Source organism: Musca vetustissima, unplaced genomic scaffold, assembly GCF_032173495.1.
Source record: "Musca vetustissima isolate MV318-11 ecotype Yass unplaced genomic scaffold, APGP_CSIRO_Mvet_v1 utg10716, whole genome shotgun sequence".
NCBI lineage: Eukaryota > Metazoa > Arthropoda > Insecta > Diptera > Muscidae > Musca > Musca vetustissima.
In genome coordinates, this window is record NW_026873359.1 from 86,392 (window position 1) to 112,185 (window position 25,794).

Sequence of the window (25,794 nt, forward strand, 5' to 3'; positions counted from 1 at the left end):
TGAACTCGCGGCACATATTACCTCATTATTTCATCGGGTGATAAAAATAGCTAGCCAGGTGACACCGCGGGGAGGTCAGTGTCCACAATTGAGATGAAAGAGGGACCAAGATAAGCCTGGACTTCGCCATGTTAAAGCCAATCAGAGCCGTTGCTTGGTATCTATCATCCCCTACGCCACCCGTTTCTTTGTCATCATTATAGAGTTTATTGCTCCCGTGAGCTGTGTTTTTTGTTTGATATTATCCATTATTGTCTAACACCATTTGCAGTCATTGTTATTTTTATTCTATATAAAAAAATTCATATAAAATTGCTATTAAAAAAACTGTCAGGAAAAACAAGTCTACATTCTTTGCGTTCTAACCAAGAAAAAAAGAACAGAACAGAACAGAGAACGGCTGTGAATGCAGACATCTTCGTTTTCTAGTCCCGCTGCTGCTGCTTCTGCTTCACCGCCATCGTCACCGTTTTCTTTATAAGGAAATGACGTCAATGGCAGAGAATTTTGTATTTCGAATCGGTTTGGTGGTAGCTGTTGTGATGTCGGTCTGGTTATTTATGGTTGGTTGTTCGACTGCAAAAAAAAAATGTGACAAAAATTCCAAATGACTGCAAAGAAATTCCCCAAAAAATAAATAAAGAATAAAATAACAAAATACGAAAAAACCAGGCCAAAAATAAACTGTGGAGGAATGTTCGGTAGCCCGAATGAAAGGTGACTGAAGCACGGGGGATAATATGTGTAGGGGGCGAGACTTTTGTTTTTATTACCAATTAAAATTGTAACCATGACAACAAAGACGGAGGTCATCAATAACCAGAGGGTGTTTTCCTACGCCATGGAAAAATACCCACACGGCATGTTAAGTCTTGCTCAAGAAAGACGAATTTTTCCACTGGAAAACTAATTACTGCCGAACAATGTTATCAACACATGAACCGTTAGGCAGTCAGTCAGTCTGTCACTCAGTCCGTACCACTTTGTAAACAAATATATAGCCCCAACCATAATCAATAGCCAACCGCTAACTACCACCCGAACACCAACATCGTATTTTAACTAATCGGCAAAAAAACATATCTCTACGATGGAGGCTCATTTCGAAAAACCATCCTCCCTCCTCCTCCTCCACCATCATACCTACAACAAATGCATAAATAAACAAATAACAAAACGACTTGGAATAATTTAAATGGTAGCTAAATGACTGACTCGAAGTTGGTCTACATATTCAATGTATTGGCCGACCCACAGCCATATTTGCCACTATTTGTCGTCAGCAAGACAGCAACAACAAGCAGTCAGGCAGTTCAATGAATTTTCTGACTTGACGTAGTAGTGCCTGGTCAAGACTATGGTGTTGTTGCTACTAAAACACAAACGATCGATGGCGTCAAACTTGTCCAGATATAATCGACTTCTTCTTCATCAATATTCATATCATAATCATCAACAGAAGTTGACTGCTGCTGCTGTTGCTGTCTGATGGCCTGTCTTGCCGGCCCGGCCTGCCATCACATTCATAATTTCCATCATAATGTCCATAAATCGCAAATCGAATCGAATGGAATGCATTGTGTTGTTGATAAACAAATTTTGATGTTTATGTTTTTTTATATTTTTGGTCAGTATTTTTTTTTTTTTTTTGTGGAGCGGACACCATTTCCAAAATTTAAAATATTGAAATTTAATATGGAGAATGCGGAATAAAGAACCGTTTTCGAAAAAAAAATAATTTTTCAATACTCAAAAGAAACGTGGTTTTTTATTTAAAAATATTTTTCTAATGCCTAATCCAAGGCCTAGGGGATGATAGATACCAAGCAACGTCTCTGATTGGTTTTAACATGGCGAAGTCCAGGCTTATCTTGGTCCCTCTTTCATCTCAATTGTGGACACTGACCTCCCCGTGGTGTCACCTGTGGTAGCTATTTTCATCACCCGATGAAATAGTGAGCTAATATGTGCCGCGATTTCACCCATAAGAACTATAAACAAAAACAATGGGTTGAGGCGTCGGGTTAGTTAGTTGCCCACTCTCGGAAAACCCAACCTACTATGAAAAAGATAAGAAAAATAAAACCAAACCCCCATAATGTTGACACCCCCGCAAACGTATAAAGGACCACGATCTGCGAATCTGCACTTGGAATGTGCACCCGTTGTACAGAACAGGTGCAGTGTTCGCTTTGGCGGATGTACTCAAGTAGTACAAAACCGATATTATTGGCTTACAGGAAATGCGATGGAAAGGGACAGGCGTAAGTAAATCAGATGATTACGCCTTATATTATAGCTGCCATGAAACGAGACATAAATTTGGCTGCGTATTTATGGTTAACAGGAGAATAAAATACCTCGTCATCTAGCGAATTGATATAATCCGTATAAATGCGAAGTTCTTCTACATCAGTCTCATTTGAGCCCATGTTCCGACCGAAAATAAAAATTAACAGACCAAAGACATATTTTACGAGCGCCTAGAAACAACATATGACCGTTGCCCTGGCCATGACATTAAAATTCTGCTGAGAGATTTTAATGCAAAAATCGAAGGAAAATATTTTTGGTCCCACCGTCGGAAAATTCAGCCTCCATGAAAAAACATCCGACAACGGCATGAGGTTGATTGACTTCGCGGCAGCAAAAAACATGGTAGTTAGCAGCATCAGATTCAAGCATCTCGATATACACAAGGCCACCTGGATTTCTCCTGATCACGCAACGAGAAATCAAATGCATCATATTGTGATAGACGGAAGGCATTCATCCAGGAGGAGCGAATATCGATTCGGACCATTACATTGTGGCAGCCAAGGTACGCACCCGACTTAATGTAGCAGCAATGGTGCGATCTAATGTAACACGGAAAGTTGACGTCGAAAAGCTTCAAACACAACAGGTAGCCGAGGCCTACTCCGCTCAACTTACCCACTTGCTTGACGAAAGTATTGCCCACTCCCTACAAACTGCAGCAAAAGCAACACTTGGGTACCAAAAACCACCATCAAGAAATCCGTGGTACGATCAGGAGTGTCGTAATGCTACTGATATGAAAAACGCAGCGTATAGGGCAACCCTACGGACAGTAGCAACACATAATGCGATGGAGAACTATCGGGAGAAAAGGAGAGAGAAGACACGTGTTTTCAGAAAAAAGAAGAAAGAACAAGAAAAACGTCAGCGTGAGCAAATCGAGATGTACATCAGTCAGAAGGAAGTCCGAAAATTCTACCAACGGGTAAAACACCAAACCGAAGGCTTTAGTGCAGGCACATCCTCCTGTAGAGATAAAGAAGGAAATCTGGTGACAGAAGATACAGACAGCGTGCTGAGGATCTGGAAGGAGCATTTTGAAATCCTTCTGGTATCAAATAGTATCGGTGAAGAGGATACCCCAGAACCAATAATAGATGACGGTATAGAGTGCATACCACCTAGCCAAGTTGAAGTCAGAATAGCAATCAATCGACTGAAGAATAATAAAGCAGCAGGAGCCGAACTATTCAAGACTGGTGGTCAGATGCTGGTAAGGAGCATGTACCAGCTGATTAGTACAATTTGTGCAAACTATAGAGGAATAAGTTTCCTTCCCATCGTACATACAGTGCTATCCAGCATACTGTGTGAACGACTGAAGCCAATGGTCAATGACATTATTGGACCATACCGATGTGGCTTCAGACCTGGCAAATCCACCATTGACCAGATTTTCACTCTGCGCCAAATACTAGAAAAAAACCCACAAAAAAATACATCGACACATTCCACCTATTCGTCGACAATAACCCGCATTCGGCAGCCCTATCCGTTCAAAGGTGTATTAAGCCATGTCTGCATTTGGCATTCCTGCAAAATTAATTCGGCTATGCAGTATAACTTTAACTGGCAAAAAATCAGCAGTTAAAGTCGGAAAGGACCTCTCGGAGCCCCTTTATACCGAACGAGGATTCAGACAAGGTGACAGTTTGTGGTGTGATTTTTGAACATCCTGCTGGACAAGGTCGCACGAGATGCAAAGGTGAACAGAAATGGCACTCTGTACACCAAACAATACATGTTACTCGCCTACGCCGATGTCATCGATATAATGCGTCGAACATTGCGAGCGGTAACAGTCACCCTTGAACAAATTGAGAAGGAGTCTGCCAAAGTGGGTCTGGCAGTAAAAGGCGAGAAGACCAAGCTAATGGTATCAACGCGCAAGACGTCCAGTAGACCAAGGACCAAGTGTGGAACTTGAGAACTACAGCTTCGAGGTTGTCAAAGATTTTATATACCTTGGTACCGCCATAAATAAAACGAATGCCATCAGTTTTGAAATTCGGGGAAGGATAGTGATGGCCAACTGGTGCTACTATGGTCTGAGCAAACAACTCAAAAGCAAGGTCACCTCTCGACAGACCAAACTCACACTCTACAAGATGCTGTTACTATCCGTGCTGTTATTTGGATCTGAAGCATAGGTAATTACGCAAGCAGATGAGGCAGCTCTTGGGGTGTTTGAGAGAAAAATTCTCCGAAAGATCTATGGGCCGATCTGCGACGGCGATGAATGTCGCCGTCGTATGAACCATGAGTTGTACCAGCTATTCTCGTATATCGACATTGTTAGACGTATTGAGCTGCAGCAACTACGTTGGCTAGGTCATGTTATGAGAATGGATGAAGATGCTCCAGCCCAGAAGGCATATAAAAGCGAACCAGCTGATGCCTCACGCAGAAGGGTAAGGCCACGAATACAATGGAAAGGCCAAGTCGAAGACAACATTGCCGAAAATGGTCTTTCAAATTGGAAAAAACTGCGCAAAAGACTGACGCGCCTGGTAATCTTTTCTAAGCTCGGCTTATGGAACGAAAGTTCTGTCACAAGGCAGCTAAGTAAGGTCTAACCGTTCACTTGCTACGAAATTGTATCAAATTTAGTACTTTTCGGATATTTATAGTTAGAATTTCCAAAAACCCTTTGGTACATCTATCCTACACTTCATCAATGACCCACAATCCAAATTTGCCGAGTTCTAGCTGTACCGGTTCCCCAATAAAACATTTAGTACTTTTCGTGCCATTCTAGTACGAATTTCCAAAAACCCAGCCTTATCTGATACCTTTGTGCCAAGAGTGACCCTCAGCTCAAATTTCAAGAATCTAGCTTCAACCGTTTCGTCCGGGCGTTGATGAATCGTTGAGTCAGTCAGTCAATCACTTTACTCTTCAAGCCCAATCCTTTTTATTAAAAAAATTCTGTTGTAAATTGTTGTTATATGGAAATACCCATATACAATTTTCATTGTTTACCACTTGACACATTTTTGTTATTTAAAATTGGATTCCGTTGTATTTTCATGGTGCTGTCGGTGTTGTTGTTGTTGTTTTTCCTGTTATTGTTAATATTATTTTTCACAAAACAAACAAACAAATGAATAACTCAGAGCTGTTATTTGCACTCTTCTGTAAAATGTGGAATTATTAGCACCCTATTGTTATTTACAACCTAGCATTCCTTAAAGATGTAAATTGGGGGAATACATATATATGTTTGTGTGAATGAAAGATGGGAGATTATCAATATATAGGAGAAAAAAATGCCTACAAAAATATCCAATTTGAACACTTTTCGTGTTACCACCCGATTTCCTGATTTTGTTGTTGTTGATTTTGCTTATCTTAGAAGATCCAAAATCCCAAAGATCTCCTTTAGATGACGACAATTCATATCTTGAAATATTTATTTATTCAATTTCTCAAAATTTTTTATCATCTGCATTTGCAGATGGATTACCTTTTTAGTCTCTTAGGTGTTTATTTTTGCGGCATTTATTTGTGATGGAATTATAGGCTTTGTTGCACCTTTCTCTTAAGCAGATTCATAAATGTATTTTTCAAACATCTGTAGATTTTCTATAAAATAATTTTCGGTGCCTGTTCAGAGGCGTAGAGGTTTATAGTTTTTAAAATCCTAATATAGAGAAAATATTTTTAAAACCAGTGAGCGGAGCAGTATAGTCAGTATATTATACCCTACACAACTTCCACGAACCACAGAAAGTTCGATTTTCATGGAAGTTGTGTAGGGTATCATATGGTCGGCCCCGTCCGACTATACTGCTCCGCTCACTGGTTTAAAATATTTTTTTCATTGCCTAATCGAAGGCGTTGATTTTTTAAAAATATTTTTTCATTGAATATTTTCCCTGTCTAATCGAAGGCGTTGTCAATACCTAATAGGAGGAGTTTATTTTGTAAGTTATATTTTTTCCTCTTGTCTATACTTTTTTTTTTGACAATAACAAATAATTATTTGTTTTTCTCGGAACACAAAATCGAATCAATCAGTGTACAAAAATTACGTTTGAAATTTTTGCACATTTCAAAACAATACGAATTTGATGTGTAATTGTGGCAGCAATTGCCACAACATTTCCATGGAAGTAATTTTGCAACAAAAAAAAAAAAAAAAAAAACGTTATTGCGGTTTTAATGGTTGATTACAAAAATTTGGAATTTCCACATTTTCGGTTAAAAAAAAAAAAAATAAATAAAAATAACAACTCAAATGCCAACATAACAAGAGCGATTAAATAGTGGTGTAATTTTGATTTATATAATGATAAGAAATTTATTTATCAAAATAATCAAAACCAGTGAGCGGAGCAGTATAGTCGGACGGGGCCGACCATATGATACCCGTCAATATTTCGTGATATTTGCATCCTCCTGACCGAATAGAGGTCAATACATATTACTAATATTCAGTACAGTTCTTCTAATTACTTGTGCCGATTCCTTTCACCGTGGGTTGTGATGTTCGGCTTTCAATTGTGGCCTATGGACTCGAAAAAATACACAAAAAATCAAGTTTTCGGTCCACTTCATCCCAATATTATTATCTGACCATCACCAAAAATTATAGACGTTGTCCTTCACCATAACTGGAACCTCATGAAAAATTTCAAAGCGATCAGTGCTATATTTCCACCTTCTAGTGCGGAAATGGGTAACTAAATAATTTATGAATACGTAAACACCTGTAAACTTTTAAGGGAACCCCCCCATTCCCGATTTTAATTTTTCAAGATTTTCAATGGGCTGGTAAATGAATACAAATGCTTGTTAAGGTTTGTAACTTTGCACATATATATTTGAAGATTTAAAAGAGAAGAAAACTAATTTCAAAAAAATTTTGTAATTGTTTTGTTGTTGTTTTTTGTAATTAAAGAAAAGTCCTTATTTTTGATGGCGGGCATGATAACTCCTCACTGGAACATCGGAATCCGAAAATTCCAACGGTGTTAGAAAGAATACATGTCTGGCTCTCGTATGAACTAGGATTATTTTCTTCGCGCTAAAATTAACAAAATGATGGACATTTGAAAAAATATTTTTGGAAAATCGCCGATTTTTTACCAAAAACCGAGTTAAAAAATAAGGAAGATCTTGACCGATTGGCTGTATCCTAGTTCATACGAGAGCTATACACTCCCAGAGAAACGTTGCAAAATTTGGAACCGATTGGATTATTAGTTTTTGAGTTATCGTGCCCGCCATTCGCAAAAAAATGTTTAGAGAAAAACGCGTTTAAAGTTTGAGAAGCCCTTCAGCCGTCACTTGATGCTGACACAATAAATCGGCTATATCTTCAAGAGTTCTTGAGATTTTCATTTGAAATATTGTAGAGACATTCTTTAATCAGTGTAGATTCGAATTATATCAACAAAAAGTTTGACCCCGTGAATGAGGGGGAGGGGGGGTCCCCTTAAGTGTAACACCCACATTAGAGTATATACGATAATATATACTGGATATACTGTCAACTTCTCGGGTCTATGTTGTTCAGGAGTAAATATATATGCCATCGAATACAAAATTTTTAATTTTTCACACAAAAGTCAGGGTCCATTTGACCGGCTAAATATTGACCGATCTTTATCAAAACAAGCATGCTTTTTCTTTAGCCCGATCCTCTTCTCCATGTAAAAATTCACGATGTTCGGGCCATAATTGTGGCCTCTGGAGAGACCAGAAAATCAGACAAAAATTAAGTTTTTGGTCCATTTCACCCCCTAAATATTAACCGATCTTTACCAAAAACAATAGGGTAAAGATCATTGGCCAGAACCCATCCTACATGCAAAATTTCGAGAAGATTGGTCAATAATTGTGGCCTGTATCGTGTTTACAAATTATAATGGACAGACGGACGGACGACACACATGTCTAGATCGACTCAGCTAGTCGAGATATGACGATCGGTATACTTAAAGGTGGGTCTAGGACCAATATTTCGCGGCGTTACAAACTCTTGGGGCTACACAAAGCTATAATACCCTGACAACATAGTTGTGTAGGGTATAATAATAAACCAGTGGGTCAATTCACTATCAAATTTAATCAATTCTCAAATCGATAAAATATTATAACAACAAAATAAACAATATTTCAATTCTGTAAAAGTTTTTAACAACATTTGTTAAAAATGTTGTTAATAAACAACACCAAAATATTCGAAGGTAACTTATCGACAAATATTTTTAAAAATTTCAATTTGTATGTATTTTGTTTTCAAAATGTTCAAAATTAAAAGCTTTTTAAATTGTTGTCTACATTTTTACAGAATAGCACTTTCGTTACTGCAAACGATTTTATGTGTAGACAAAATTGTCGATTGTCGGATCGCCATAAGTTACTGAATCGACCTACAGGCCAACTGAGGTTATGATAAAAATTTAATGTATGAAAAATTAAATATAAATTGTTGGTAAATTCTATTTCTTCCTCAACCCTAAAACATCCGACAAAATAAACTCCGGTAGTTTTCGCATTATTTCACAACATTTTCCGCATATTACTAAGAGTATTATTTGAGTCACCTTTTGGAATCGCATTGCATACACATTTCGCATTTCTTCTCTTTACCCGGCGCTGCTATTGTTGTTGTTGTGAAATTTCGAAATTTTGCGATATGCAAATTGTTGAAATGTGCAAAATGCACATTTACTCAAACCCAAAAATGTTTTCATTTCTCGGTTTCCTTCAGTTAAAAATATACAACAATTTCGATTGTTGTTTACACCAAAGCGGCAGCAACAACAACGATAACAACAAAACGTCAACAATAACAAATTGTTGTTATTGTTGTGGTGGTGTTGCTGTTGTTGTTATTGTTGTGTGGCGGCAATGGGGCCATGTAATTCGAAAACAAAATTTCATCATCAAAAATCCAATGCAAATAAATCGGCAGTGGCGGCGGCAACCCCAACCAAGCAATGAGTTCGAACCTTCCAACCAAAATTCAACTACAACAACAACAACATAACAAAAAGAGCCACAAATTTGAAATGAGTTCGCTAAAACAAAATAAACACAGCAATGTTGTTGCTCCTCAGCCATGGTTACATAGACGATCGGACCGACCTATTAGCAGGATAGCTGTTTGGTTGGCAGGCAGGTCTAATTCTGTGACCACATTAACAGCCAACATCGGTAGTTGCTGACTGAGATGCAGCAGCCTCCTCTCAACTCAACTGCATGACTGACTGACTGATATGAATCGAACAAAACACACACACAGACAGACACACTCACACACATCTTAACAACATCAGCCACAATTCCAATAAATTTTCCGTCCATCCAATCTGTCCTCCATCCGTCCGTCCGTCTGTTTTGTTTACAAGTCTGGTGTTATTGTTGTTGTCTATATTTATTTTTGTGTAAAAAATTCATTCATTAGCAACCGACGATTCATTCATTCATACAATCGGTGGCTCGGTTGGTCCGAGGTATGGATGTTGGTCGTTGTTGTCGTCGTTGTTGTTGCTGATTCCAATGAATTTGGCATTTCAATGGATGACGATTGTTGTTGCAGTTGCTGTGGATGGTTTTTACGTCGATTACTGCTACCCCTTAAATGTTCTTTTTACAAAAAAAGTGCAGTGTGTGTTGTTAGGACCACCACAACACTAAATGATGGCGTTGCAATTGCCGTCACCAACATCATCACCATTGGTCATGATGATGATGTCGGGTTGTTGTTTGTCGGACTGGTTGGCTGGCTCACTGGGCTGGCTGTTTGGTTTGTAAATTATATGGACGACACAACAAGTACATTTGTAGTCAAAGTTGACGTCAACATGTGTTGTAGGCACCACACAACAACAACAACGGCAGCAACAAGAACAACGACAGCCAAAGACGAAAACAATTTAATTGAAAACCAAACAACAACAAAAGATAACAATTACAATGTTGTAAAAATTTGCACAAAATTAAAATTAAAGGCCTGCAATAGGCCCAGAAAACAATTCGAAAATGTTTTAAAATAGGCACAAATACAACCAAAAAAATCTACTCCTCAGATTAGGCAATGAAAAAATGTTTTCAAAAAATCGACGCCTCGTACTAGGCAATACAAAACTAATTCTAAAAAAATATTAAAAAATTTTACGCGTACGATAATTTAAAAAAATCTACGCCACAGATTAGGTATTGAAAAAAGTCTTTGTAAAAAATCTACGCCTCTAATTAGTACTTACTTACTTAGATGGCTTGTGACAGACCTTTCGTTCCATAAGCCGAGCTTAAAAAAAGATTTCAAGGCGCGTCGGTCTTTTGCGCAGTTTTTCCAATTTGAAAGACCATTTTCGGCAATATTGCCCTCCACTTGGTCTTTCCATCTTGTTCGTGACCTTCCTCTTCTGCGCGAACCATCAGCTGGTTCGCTTTTATATGCCTTCTGGGCTGGGGCATCTTCATCCATTTTCACAACATGACGTAGCCAACGTAGTCGCTGCAGCTCAATACGTCGATTTCCGAGAATAGCTGGTACAACTCATAGTTCATTCGACGGCGATATGCACCGTCAACGCAGATCGTCCCATAGATCTTTCAGAGAATTTTTCTCTCAAATACTCTCAAGAGCTGTCTCAACTGCTTGCGCAAGTACCCATGCTTGAGATACATATAACAGCACGTGTAGTATCAGCGTCTTGTAAAGTGTGAGTTTAGTCTGGCGGGAGGGGGCCTTGTTTCTAATCGGCTTACTTAGACTATAGTAGCATCTATTGGCCATCACAATCCTCCGAATTTCAAAACTGATGTCATTCGTTTTATTTATGGCGGTACCAAGGTATATAAAGTCTTTAACTACCTCGAAGCTGTAGTTCTCAAGTTCCACAGTTGGTCCGAGTCTACTGGACGTTTTGATACCATCAGCTTGGTCTTCTCGCCGTTTACTGCCAGACCCACTTTGCAGACTCCTTCTCAATTGGTTCAAAGGTGACTGTTACCGCTCTCAGTGTTCGACCCATTACGTCGATGTCATCGGTATAGGCGAGTAACATGTGTTGTTTGGTGTACAGAGTACCATTTCTGTTTACCTTTGCACCTCGTATGACCTTGTCCAGCAGGATGTTAAAAAGATCACACGATAAACTGTCACCTTGTCTGAATCCTCGTTTGGTATTGAAGGGCTCCGAGAGGTCCTTTCCGACTTTAACTGCTGACCTTGTACCACTTACAGTTATCCTGCATAGTCGTATTAATTTTGCAGGAATGCCAAAAGCAGACATGGCTTTAAACACCTCTGAACGGATTGGGCGGTCGAATGCGGCTTTATAGTCGAAGATCACACGATAAACTGTCACCTTGTCTGAATCCTCGTTTGGTATTGAAGAGCTCCGAGAGGTCCTTTCCGACTTTAACTGCTGACCTTGTACCACTTACAGTTATCCTGCATAGTCGTATTAATTTTGCAGGAATGCCAAAAGCAGACATGGCTTTAAACACCTCTGAACGGATTGGGCGGTCGAATGCGGCTTTATAGTCGAAAAATAGGTGGTATGTGTCGATGTGTTTTTCGTGGGTCTTTTCCAGGATTTGGCGCAGAGTGAAAATCTGGTCAGTGGTGGATTTGCCAGGTCTGAAGCCGCATTGGTATGATCCATTAATGTCATTGACCATTAACTTCAGTCGTTCACACAGCACGCTGGATAGCACTTTATATACGATGGGAAGAAGGCTGGTTCCTCTATAGTTGGCACACACATAGGGTTCTTAGGTTCCAATCATTGGGCATGCATTTCTCTAGCCAAATTGTGCTAATCAGCTGGTGCATGCTCCTGAACAGCATCTGGCCAACAGTCTTCAATAGTTCGGCTGGTAACCCATCGGTTCATGCTGCTTTGTTGTTCTTGAGCCGATTAATTGCTTTTATGACCTCATCTTGGCTAGGGGTATACACTCTATACCATCATCTCTTATTGGTTCTGAGGTATCCTCTTCACCGCTACAACTTGATACCAGAAGTTTTCAAAATGCTCCTTCCAGATCCTCAACACGCTGTCTGTATCTGTCACCAGGTTTCCTTCTTCATCTCTACAAGAGGATGTGCCTGCACCAAAACCTTCGGTTTGGTGTTTTACTCGTTGGTAAAATTTAAGGACTTCATTCTGACTATTGTACATCTCGATTTGCTCACGCTTACGTTTTTCTTGTTGCCCTATATGCTGCGTTTTTCAGATCAGTAGCATTACGACACTCCTGATCGTACCATCGGTTTCTTGGTGGTGGGTTTTGGTAGCTTTTGCTGCAGTTTGTAGGGAGTGGGCACTACTTTGCCATTGTGCTTTTATCGGGACAAGAAGTGCTTCGTCAAGTAGGTGGGTACGTTGAGCGGAGTAGGCCTCGGCTATCTGTTGTGTTTCCAGCTTTTCGGCGTCGAGTTTCCGTGTTGCGTTAGATCGCATATTTGCCGCAACGTTAAGACGAGTGCGAATCTTGGCTGCTACAAGGTAGTGGTCCGAATCGATATTCGCTCCTCGGATCGATCGAACGGCTAATACAATGGATGAATGACTTCCGTCTATCACAACATGATCAATTTGATTACAGGAGAAATCCAAAAGGCCTTATGTATATCGAGATGCTTGAATCTGGTGCTGCTAACTACCATGTTTTTTGCTACCACGACGTCAATCAACATCATGCCGTTGTCGGATGTTTCTTCATGAAGGCTGAATTTTCCGACGTTGAGGCCCTTCCGATTTTTGCATTAAAATCTCTTAGCAGAATTTTATTGTCATGGCCAGGGCAGCGGTCATTTGCTGTTTCTAGGCGCTCGTAAAATAGGTGTTTTGTCTGCTCATCTTCGGTCGGAGCATGTGCGCAAATGAGACTGATGTAGAAGAACTTCGCTTTTATACGGATTATAGCAATTCGCACATCTACTGGAGAGAATATGGAGACGAGGTCTTTTATTCTCCTGTTAACCATAAATCCGCAGCCAAATTCATGTCTCGTTTCATGGCATATAATACAGTGCGTAGTTGTCTGATTTACTTACGACTGTCCCTTTCCATCGCATTTCCTGTAAGACAATAATATCGGCTTTGTACTTCTTGAGTACATCCGCCAAAGCGAAAACTGCGCCTGCTATGTACAAAGTGCGCACATTCCAAGTGCAGATTCGCAGATCGTGGTACTTTATACGTTTGCGGGGGTCGTCAACATTAGGTGCTTTGGTTTTCTTTTTCTTTGCTTTTTCATAGTAGGAGTGGTTTTCCGAGTGTGGGCAGCTAACCCGATGTCTCAACCCATTTTTTTATAGTTCTTTTGTGTGAACTCGCGGCACATATCAGCTCACTATTTCAACGTGTTGATGAAAATAGCTACCCCAGGTGACACCGCGGGGAGGTCAGTGTTCACAATTGAGATGAAAGAGGGACCATGATATGCCTGCACTTTGGCATGTTAAAGCCAATTAGAGCCGTTGCTTGGTATCTATCATCCCCTACGCCATCCATGCCTAGGCAATGAAAAAATATTTAAAAAAAATCTACGCCTCCAATTAGGCAACGAAAAAATATTTTTTAAAAAATCGATTAGGCACTGAAAAAATATTTTTAAAAAATGCCTAATTGACGGCATCGATTTTTTTAGAAATATTTCTTTCATTGCCAAATTTGAGGCGTAGATTTTTTTACAAAATATTTTTTATTGCCGAATTGGAGGCGTAGAATTGCCCAATTTGAGGCGCATATTTTTAAAAAAAATTTCTGACTTTTAATGGTGATAGCTTGGACATATTTTCGCTCTGCTTTAATTAAAGTGTTTAAATAAATTACATTTTTATTGCCCTCTTTTTTATAAATTACACCAATTAGAGCGTCTAGTCTGGAGGTGGTGGTGGCACATTTTTTATAATATATTCATTAGATGTATATATTAGGTTTGTTTGTTCTTTTCTATATCTCACTCACCTATTGACAACTTAATTGAATATTTTGTCGGCATTGAACGGTGTCGGCGGCGGTGGTTAAGTGCTATGAATTGAATTTGACGGGGAATTGAAATATTTACTTAGTGTAGTATATGACCGGCGGGCAAACCAACCAACCAACCCGTCGACAGGTGTCGAAACAGAGATTTGTTTATACATTCAAATCACATATAATACAATGTTGTTGATATTGTTCGTTGGCGGGGAAATACCCTCTCAGATCCGAACTGACTGGTGAATAGGTGAAGAAAGTCAATTCACACAAACACATCATTTATAGGCACTTTAATTATAATTTATGATGTTAATTGCAGAATGAAATGAAGTTCACACAAATTAAAATGCGAAATACAGGTGGCTGCTATGACAGACAGGTGTCTGTGTTCTCCATAGTAATATTTAAAAATGATTTTGAAAATTGTATATCGTGTTTTTTTATTGTATACACACCAATAAATTAAAATATTATTTATTAATAAAATTGTCTTTCTTCTTTTATTGCAGGAAAAAAATTGCGTAAGTATTAACGAATCCTTGCCCACTTTATTAGGTCGCTTGGGTGCAAACACGATGTTCATAATTTACCCAAAATCCTCTTATACCAAATTTGTCAACCACTATATCTCTAACCTCCATGACCCCATACTCCATTATAATATGCATCTCCATGTCGATGTCCTTTCGACCACAAACTGTAGTCGGTGTATGACCAACATGTGTTAAATTTACCATTTAAACATGTTTGGTTGTTCGGTTTTCCGGTTACCTTGGTTTTGTGTGCCATGTAGTCTTCATGTTTGTCATATTTCGATGTTGTTGTTATTGTGCAGATTTTTGTTTTTTTTTTCTGTTCATCGAACACACACGACCTTCCGCAACAAATATCGAATTGCGACCAAAAACAAACTCATTTTTATTTTGCCAATCCTGACTCTTCATATGAAATTTGAGTACAGCCAAGTTTGGGGGGTTCTCATTCCAACACTCACTTGCCAGAGGAAGGATAATCATGTAAACTGTGTAATTGGATATTTTACAAATGGTGTGACGAAGAGTGGGGGAATGACATGATTCAAGTGAAATTGTTATTTCGGGAAAACAAAACCGGGGGGAGAAGAGTGGGCGATATGTGTTATATGTTGTAAACAAATATTACATGCAAATACCAAAAGGATTAAATTCCACTTGTAACATGGTAAATTTGAATCCTGCAGTGGAATTTTTGTGAGGATAAATATAAGTCCTGCTATTTTTTTCCAGAGGTTTTGCGAATTTTTTACTGTTGAGGTTTTTTTTTTGGTAAAATTGAGAATATTTCTAAATAAAAGAAGTCAATTCCGAGGGTCCTACCATTGTTTTTACCTGCGAAACAAATCTGTCGCGAACGATTTTATATTAAAGAAGAATGAGTTGTGTCTATTGAAAATTTCTGTCAATCTGCTAACATTTCGCATTTTTTCCTATAGGAACAACCTTTTCTGCAATTTTTTTATGTATACAATTTATCCAAAAAAGGTCCTAAGGTTCCCAAATGTTCTCCGAATTAAAAAAAAAAAAAATAATCCGTCCCAAATGGTGCCTCAATGTTTTTCTTTAAAAATGGTTCTGAGGTTTTTTAAATCAGTTTGTTTCTAAAAGATCCTCCGATTTTTTTCTATAAAAAATTTAAGTCCTAAGATTCTATAGAGAGAAATTAGACCTCAGCGTCCACCAAATTTTATTTCTTGCGATATTTTTCAGCAAAAAAATGTACTAAGATTTTTTCTGTAGAAAAAAAATCCCAAGGTACTGTAATTTTTATCTTTGTAAAAATTTCAGCCCTAAATGAAAATCAATAGATTTACTGTGTTCTAAGCAAAATTCAGTTCTTTTTCTTAAAAAAAAAATGTACCCAGGGCTACTGCGATTTTGTTTCTATATGAAAAAAATAGGCCCAAGACTGTTGCGAATTGTTATCTATCAATAAAAACCCTGTTCCAAGGGATCTGAAATGTTTGTTCTATATAAAAAATAGAACCAATATTAATGGAAATTCTATAAGTAAAAATCAGTGCCAAGAGTACTGCGATTTTTTCCTATAAAAATAGATTTAATGGCCCTGCGATCTTTTATAGCAAAATAGTCAGTCCCAATTTCAGTCGAAATTCACAAATTCTGCGATTAAAAAAACAAATTAATTTTTTTTTACAAAAAATAGACTTAAAAAAATATCCCCAAGGGTCTTGCAAATTATTTTCTATAGGAAAAACATCTATCACGAATGATCCAGCAAAATATTTTCTATAGAAAAAACAGTCCTAAGGGTACTGTAAATATTTTTCTATAGAAAAAATCGGTCCCTAGCGTTCAGCAAATTTTTCTGTAGGATCAAACCTAAGGATCAAACTATTATTTTCTATAGAAAAAGTCAGTCCTAAGGGTCCTGCGATTTTCTTTCCATAGAAAAAAAATCAGTCCCAATGGTCATACGCTTGGACCAAATGATCTCACGATTTTCTTCCTAGAGAAAAAATTGGTCCAAGGGTAAAAAAAGTTGACCCAAGGGTCCTGAGATTTTTTTTCATAAAAAAAATATAATGGGAAAAATCAGTCCCAAGGCAAAAATATCAGTTCCAAGGGACCTGCGATTTTTTTCAGGCCGATTTTCGAAGTGACTTCAATGTTGTATTCCAGGTTCTTGGTGGGTGAAAAACCTCTGCAGAAAAGTTCAGTCCATGTTATCGCATAGTCTGGCCACTTTAGGTCTTTCGAATTTATCGAAAAATACAGTCCTGATAAAATAGTATTAGTTCCAGGTGTCCTACGAATTTTTCTATCAATTTTTTTATATAAAAAATGAGTCTTCGATATTTTTAAGATTATGGAAACAAATCAATACCGAAGATCCTGCGAATTTAGCAAAAAATTAAGCCTCCTATCAAAGGAACTGAAATTTGGTATTACGGTTTATTCCGTACCATTATGGTATTATGAGATTCCGTAACATTTTCTTTATATTTAAAGGTTTTAGCCCCCCTCGAATTAATTGTAATTTGGCATTCCGGATTCGTGGAGGGTAAAAAACTTTGCAAAGTGCGGCCCGACCGAACATAACAACGCCCTAACTTGTTTTCTGAAAAAAATGGTCCTGATGGTCCTGAGGATGTGTTTATAATGAAAACAACTCAGACTAGGTTTTGAGGTTTGAGTTTTCTATCAAAAAGCTAAACGTCTCAGAAACCAAAACTGAGTTTTTTGCAACATAAAAAAGTTGAAGGATAGAGTTTTGTTATCTTAAAAAATGTTTTTTTTTTTGGGTTTTCAAAAAAAAAAAAAAAAAAAAAAGATCTGTCATCAGATCTTTTGTTTTCCTTTAAAAAAATCACAGCCTTAGTTCCGAATTTTTTTTTGATTTTTTTTTCTATAGGCAGAATATCCTCAGACCCATAACTATGGTTTTTCTATAGGAAAACATTTATGAACCTTGAAATGACGATGAGTTTTCTATACCAAAAATTCCTTAGACCTCAGAACATGGCTATTTTCTTTTTGTCCCTAAAAATGAGTTTTTTTTAGAAAATACAATTGTTGCCAGGATCATATTTTTTTTAATAAACATCTGTCCCCAGAACTGAGTTGTTTCTTTTTTTTTGTAAAAAAACGCTCTGTCTCCAGAACGGAGTTTTTCTGACCCTTTATTTCATCTCTTAAAGTGTCAGTACACCAAGTAATTCAATACTTTTGACACAAAAGACCAGTAATATCTTCGTTCCCCAATTTACATTCGAAACCGACGACCCCACACACAAACATTTGCCCAGGGAATGACATGCAATGACATACTTTTTTGTTTGAGAAGGGGGAACAACGAAAGATGAAGAAGAAGATGAAGTGTAAAAGGTTACAGTGTGAAGTGTAAAAAATCACAAAATAAAGAAGAGACAAAAAAAGGAGGAGGTATCCTGTTTCTCAAACACATATCGATGGCTTACGACGATGTCATTGCAACTTGACAATGCCAAATGGAGCGAATAAAAAGAAAATTAACACGCACAATTACAAACATACACATACATAAAATGGATGGTACAGTTTCATGAACTCCTCACCCGATATATACACTGTAAAAAATTATGCTTGAAAAACTCCAAAAATCCTACAGGACTAAAATATTTCAAAAAAAAAAAAAAAAAAAAAAAAAATCAGATATGTTCATAAATAATCTTCTCCACTAATTTACTTTGCATATTTTCCTCTTGCCTGAAGCTGCTTCGATCCGAAAATTTGTTGTGGCCAATAAGTATCATTCAATGTCGTCATTATCGCCATCGTAATTGCAACGCAAGCAATATTACCCTAAGCTTCGTAAACGCATTCGACCCTTTAGGTCTGCTGCATACACGTTTGCCCTCGGCACCACTTTAACAACAGTTTATGTGCGTGCGTTAACCACTACCTCTCCTCACCATCAGTCCAATACACATCCTTCCATCCATTTCTGTTGGGCCCTCCAACCAAGTGCGTGTCCGCATCGACACTTGTAAGGCTATTACACCTTATTACGATGTAATTCACTGAAATTCAATACGAATAAGAGCATGTAAGTAGGTAAACTGAACATGTGTGCTACGACGATAGCTGCTGACGCTGATGTTCTGGTATGATGGATGTTTGGTACGCAATGTAATCTCTTAAGTACATTTATATACAAAAGATATATAATTTACACAAGAAGAAATTTGTAATTGGGAAAATAAATTGCACATTGAAAAAATATTTAAGCTGCAGTTTAGATTTTTCAAAAATATAATTGGAGGCGTAGTTTTTTAAAAATGTTTTCAATGCCTATTTGGAGGCGAAGATTTTTAAAAATATTTTTAATTGCCTATTTGGAGGCGTAGATTTTTTAAATATATTTTACAATGTCTAAAAAAAACATTTTTCAAAGTCTTATAAAAAACAATTAAAAATGTACGCTGTGGTCCTGAGCCATTTTTACAAAAAAAAAAAAAAATAAATAAATAAATAAAAATAAAAACATCCCTCAGTCCTTGGGTCCTGAGCGATTTTTTTCTATAGAAAAAAGTGTCCCTCAGTCTTTGGGTCCTGAGCTATGTTTTTCTATAGAAAATAGCGTCCCTCAGTTCTTGGGTCCTGAGCGTTTTTTTCTATAGAAAAAACCAGTCCCTCATTCCTGTGGTCCTGAGCGAAAATATTTTTTCTATAGAAAAGAATCAATCAAGTGAAGAACAAATTTCCTCAGATCCCAGTTCTGAGTTTTTTCCATTGTTTTTCTGCCACCACCCTGTCCGTCAGTGTCTCCAGCTCTGTATGCCTTCTGACATGCGTGCGTGTGTTTAAATTCTGTTTACATTTTTGTTACCTTTTGTTTGACCTCAGGTGGTATTTGACTTGCAACTTGTTATTATTGTCGTTGTTGCTGTCGTTGGTGTTGTTGTTTACATTTGACGTAGTTGTGCTGTTGTTGTCTTCAATGGTTCACTTGGGTTTTTTGTTTTTGTCTTGGGGTGTTGCAATTTTTCTTTATGTCGATGTTGTTGTTGTGTGTGATATTTTCACACCTTCTGTTATTGTTTTACTTTGTCCTCTACTTTGGGTTCGTATGTCTGTAAGTGTTCCTGCAAGTGTTGCCGCTGCCGCCGATTTTATACAATGTGTCATTGGTGCTCGTGTTATTGTAATTATTTTTGCTGTCGTTGTTGTTGCTGTTGTTTTTAAGGTGTTTACGCTCGTCGTTTTCAATTTCATTGACCGGAGACTTTAGTGGAAATGTTTTTGTCACCGCCGTGCGCTAATCAGCAACTACGCACACGGTCGGTTTTTCATTACAATTTCTTTTGGCGTCAAGTCTATGTTTTTATTTATAATTAATTTATTTTTTAATTTAATTTTGTAATTTTTCCATTGCGTATTTGTTGTAATTACAACAAAATTGGAATAAGTAGGAAGTAAGTGAAGGGTATTATTGGGTACATTCATCCCAGATTTTTTGGGTTAGTTGCAGAGCACCAATTTTATTTTTCGTTGAAAGATAGAAAAACCTTTTCCGCAGAAAATTTATATTTTTTTCTGTATATTCTGAAGACACGCTTTTTTCTATAGAAAAAAATCGCTCAAGACCCAAGGACTGAGGAACGCTTTTTTCTATAGAAAAAAAATGCTCAGGATCCCAGAAAAAAAATCGCTCAGAACCCAAGGACTGAGGGACGCTTTTTTCTATAGAAAAAATAGCTCAGGACACAAGGACTGAGGGACGCTTTTTTCTATAGAAAAAAATCGCTCAGGACCCAAGGACTGAGGGACGTTTTTTCTATAGAAACAAAAATCGCTCAGGACCACAAGAAAAATGTCTCAATTATGTGGCCCTGAATATATTACCAGGTCTCAGCGCCACAGGACTGAGACTTTGTTCTATTTAGACCACTTAGACTTTGTTCTCAGGACCACATAACGGTAAAAAAATTTCCAGACTCCAAGACGCTTCTATATAAAAAATCACAAGAACCCAAGACTGAGATTTTTCTATAGAAAAAAAGCGTAGACTAAGACTTTTTTCTATTGAAAAAAATCCGCAAACTCCAGAATTTATAAAAAAAAATCCGCAGACCCCGAACTGAAAATATCTCAGTCCTCAGGTCAGTGGAATTTTTCTGTACAATCCCGTCTCAATCCTGGGTTTTTTTCTGTAGAAAGAATCTGAGATTTTTTTCGGACTAAGACTTTTTCCATAAAAAACTCAGACCCAAGGACTGACACTTTTCTACTTTTCGCAGACCCCAATGACTAATAGCCCAGGCCACGGGACTGAGGTTTTTTTTATAGAGTAAATTAGCCAAACCTTGAATTTAGGTTTTTTTTTTATAAAAGACTGAATCTTTTGGACAATAATCAGTAGACCTCAGGACTGAAATTTCTTCTATAGGAAAAAATCCGCAGATGTCAGGACTGTGGTTCATTATATAGAAACAAACCAGACCCCAGGATTAATGTTTTTCTGCTCGAAACAAAATTCGGACTGAGGTTCTTTATATAGAAAAAAACCGCAGAAAGCAGTACTGAGATAATTTTCTGTAGAAAAAAATCCGCAGAAACCAACATTGAATCTTTTATCTATATCCTCTCCCAGGACAGAGGCTTTTTATAGAAAAATCAGCAGATCAGACCCTTTTTTCTACAGACTGAGGATTATTTCTATAAAATTCCACAAAAATGGGGGTCTGCAGAAATTTTCAATTTTGACTGAGGCCATTTTCTGTAGAAAAAAAAAATCCCCCCGAAAACAGACTTGAGGTTTTTCTCTATACAAAAATTGGCAGACCCTAGGGCTGAGGCATTTCAGACCCAGATTTTTTTTCTTTGGGGAAAATTATCTGTCCCTCCTTTAATTCATGTTGTCCCTTAAATTGTTGAATGACTATTAAAACTGAACGGTACGGAAATACCACACCCGAAACAACTTGACATTAAAATTGCTTATTTGTTGTAATAGTGGAAAACAGCAGTTTGTGTGGCGGTGTGATATGTTGCATGCAATTGCCTGCCGCCTGTGGCATTATGAGAGATTTAAATCTGTTTTCTTCTTTATTTTATTGTAATCATATTATCGTGTTGGCAATTTGTATGGAGGAGCATAATTTGTTGCCAACTTTTTTTTATGAGGTGTACATAAGTGGTTATTGTAGTTTTGTTTTTCAGCCCTGCTGGTCCGCTATTATCATGGTAAGGGAACAACCTAAAAAAACGATTCCCTTTTATTCAAGTGTCATTCACTGTCGCTGTTAATTTGTTTTATTTTTCCACTAGAGTTTCTTTCTGAGGAAAAATCATCTAAACAATTGTTTGGATTTTTCCCTCTAAAGTCCAATTGTTTCATCCATGCCATGCCATGAAACAACTTGTATTTGAATACCATTTTTCGGGGGAGGGGATTTGACTTTTTCTAAAATGAAATTCCCTCGAGACAAAGTGCCCTCTCCTCTTTGGTTTTTAGCATGCATGACCGACGAACGAACCACTCTTCTTGGCCCATCCATTCTTTCCTTTCGTGTTTGATGACTGACTACACTTGGCTAGTTATCCACTCATCTAGTCACTCATCCATCCATCATTTGGTGTTTTAGTGTGGAAATGTAGTCAGTCAGTCATTCATCAGGAGCAGCAGCAGCACCAACACACACCTATCACCACCAGCCAGGCAGCTAACCAGACAGTCAGTCAGCCACCCTGCCTGCCTGCCAGTCACCTCCATTAGCCACATTCATGTTAAAAAGTTTCAAGAGTTTACCGCCACCAAATTGGACGGCCATGAGTTTCTGACTACTGCCTTTGAGCTGACCATCATCGCATTTCTGCGTCCACCGTTTATCGTCTTCGTCCTCACCGTCCTCATCATGGTCGTTGTTGTTAATGATTTTGTTAAAATTCAATTAAGTGCAATTTGTGGCGCTTATCCATCCCCTCTCTATCTTAATGGTTTTTAATTGATTAATTACTCTATAATGCTTTTCAACAGCTTTGTGTTTCCTTTTCTTTGGTATTGTTCTATTCTTAATCTAAAGAAATTTATTTATTGTTGTTGTACTTCCATGCGGCTTACATTGTTGCAACTTTTCCCCATTCGACAGAAATGCAAAGGGTTGGCGGCATTTGTGTTCGTTGCTGGCAAACATTATGGAAATAATTTGGTCAAGTTTCGTGACAACTGTCAGTACTGTTGTAAATTAATAAATGGAAAATATATACAACATTTTCTCAGCTATATAAAACGATTATATGCAGGGGAAAAAAACTTCAGCCGGGGAAACATAGAACACAAAATAAAAGGGGATACTATACAGAAATTCACCCTAAAACTATGCTCCAAAATTCGCTTCTATGTCTCATATATTCTAATATTTTCTTCTGAAAATATAACACGAAATTTACATTTATGGCTAAAATATTTGTTCCTAAAAATATGCATTTATATTCTTATAGAATTATCAAAAAAAAAAAATCACAATTATGTCTGATCTCCAAAAATCATAATCATACATCATCCTAAAAATAGACTTATATTTCCTCTCAAAATATGCTTATATTTTTTTCTCAAACATATTTTTATATTTCATTCAACAAATATCCCTATATTTCCACCCAAAATATGCTTATATTTTTCCTAAAAAATAGGCTTATATTTCTCCAAAAAATATACATATAAACCCCCCTTCATGCCTCCGACATTTGCTCCTAAAAGTATTCTTTATGATTCCCAAATGGTCTCCTGAAAATATTCTTTACCAAATACACACGCTTATGATTCTGAAATGTTCCCCACGCTTTTTCTCATAAAAATATTCCATAATTATGTCCAAAAAATGTTCATGAAAAATCCACACTTTCCTGCCTAAAATATTTTCTAAAATCCACGCTTTTTCTCCTAAAAATATTCATTAAAATCCACCAAATAGTACTTACTTAGCTGGCTTATTACAGAACAGTTGTTCCATAAGCCGAGTTTAAAAAAAAATTTACAAGTGCGTCGGTATTGTGCGCATCTTCTCCAATTTGAAAGACCATGTTCCGAGATGTTGTCTTCTACTTGGTCTTTCCATCTAATTCGTGGCCTTCCTCTTCTGCGTGAACCATCAGTAGGCTCGCTTTTATATGCCTTTTGAGCTGGGGCATTCTCACTCAGCTCAATACGACTGACTATGTCGATGTCCGCGTGTAGATTGTAATGCTCGTGGTTCATTGGACGTCGATATTTACCGTCGACGTCCGTAAATCTTTGGGAGAATTTTTCTCTCTAACTCCCCAAGAGCTGCTTCATCTGCTTGCGCAAGTACCCATGCTTCAGATACATATAACAGCACGGGTAGTATCAGCGTCTTGTAAAGTGTGAGTTTGGTCTGGCGGAGGTGGCCTTGTTTCTTAACTGCTTACTCAGACCATAGTAGAATCTGTTGGCAGATTCTGGGCTGGGCTGTTGAATGCGGATTTATAGTCGACGGATAGATGGAATGTGTAGATGTGTTTTTCGTGGGCCTTTTCCAGGATTTGAAAATCTGGTCAATGGTGGAATTGCCAGGTCTGAAGCCGCATTGGTATGGTCCAATAATGTCATTGACCATTGGCTTCAAACGTTCACACAGCACGCTGGATAGCACTTTATATGCGATGGAAGGAGACTGTTTCCTCTATAGTTGACACATATCGTCTTGTTTCCTTTTTTGCACGGGACACAGGATGCTGGGGTTCCAATCATTGGGCATGCATTCGTCTACCCAAATTGTACTAATCAGCTGGTGAATGCTCCTTACCAGCATCTGACCACCAGTCTTGAATAGTTCGGCTTGTAAGCCATCGGCACCTGCTGCTTTACTATTCTTCAGCCGATTTATTGCTATTCTGACCTCATCTCATCTAGGCTAGGTGGTATACTCTCTATACCGTCATCTGTTATTGGTTCTGAGGTATCCTCTATCCTACTATTTGATACCATACGTTTTTCAAAATGCTCATTCCAGATCCTCAGCACGCTGTCTGTATCTGTTACCAGGTTTCCCTTTTCATTTCTACAGGAGGATATGCCTGCCCCAAAGCCTTCGGTTTGGTGTTTTACTCGTTGGTAAAATATTCGGACTTCATTCTGACTCCTGTACATCTCGATTTGCTCACGCTCACGTTTTTCTTGTTCTTTCTTCTTTTTTTCTGAAAATACGTTTCTCCTCTCTCCTTTTCCCCCGATAATTCTCCATCGGGTTACATTAGATCGCACCATTGCTGCTACATTAAGACGGGTGCGAACCTTGGCTGCCACAAGATAATGGTCCGAATCGATATTCGCTTCCCGTATCTATCGAACGTCTAAAACATTGGACAAATGCCTTCCGTCTATCACAACATGGTCAATTTGATTTCTCGTTGTCTGATCAGGAGAAATTCAGGTGGCCTTGTGTACATCGAGATGTTTGAATATGGTGCTGCTAACTACCATGTTTTTTGCTGCCGCGAAACCAATCAACCTCATGCCGTTGTCGGATGTTTCTTCATGGAGGCTTTTCCTAGCAGAATTTCAATGTCATGGCCAGGGCAGCGGTCATATGCAGTTTCTAGGCGCTCGTAAAATATGTCTTTGGTCGGATATTTACACTAAGTACTCCAGAAAGTATGCTTCATAAATTCACGATTGTTAATCTGGCATTTTCTCCTAAAATTATGCTTCATATATTTCTCAATATTACTCTGGAATTTCCTCCTAAAATTATGCTTCATAAATTTCTGAATATTACTCTGGTATTTACTCCTTAAATTATGCCGCATTAATTTATGAATAGACCCTGACATTTCTTTCTAAAAGTATGCTTCATAAATTCACGATTATGAATCTGATATTTCCTCCTAAAAATATGCTGCAGCATCCACGCCTTGTGTTGGTCCTTGAAAAAAGTTTTCTTTAAAGAATCCAAGCCTTGTGCTGGTCTTCGTGGCTTTGAAAAAAATATTTTAAAAAATCAACGCCTTGTGCTGGT

At 37.8% G+C, this 25,794-nt stretch overlaps 1 protein-coding gene across 1 annotated transcript in view; it reads left to right on the plus strand.

Annotated features, from left to right (window-relative positions):
• Positions 1-25,794, plus strand: part of LOC133324733 (rapamycin-insensitive companion of mTOR-like) — a 74,718-nt gene that overhangs the window by 34,007 nt on the left and 14,917 nt on the right. The gene's annotated exons all lie outside the window — the stretch shown is intronic.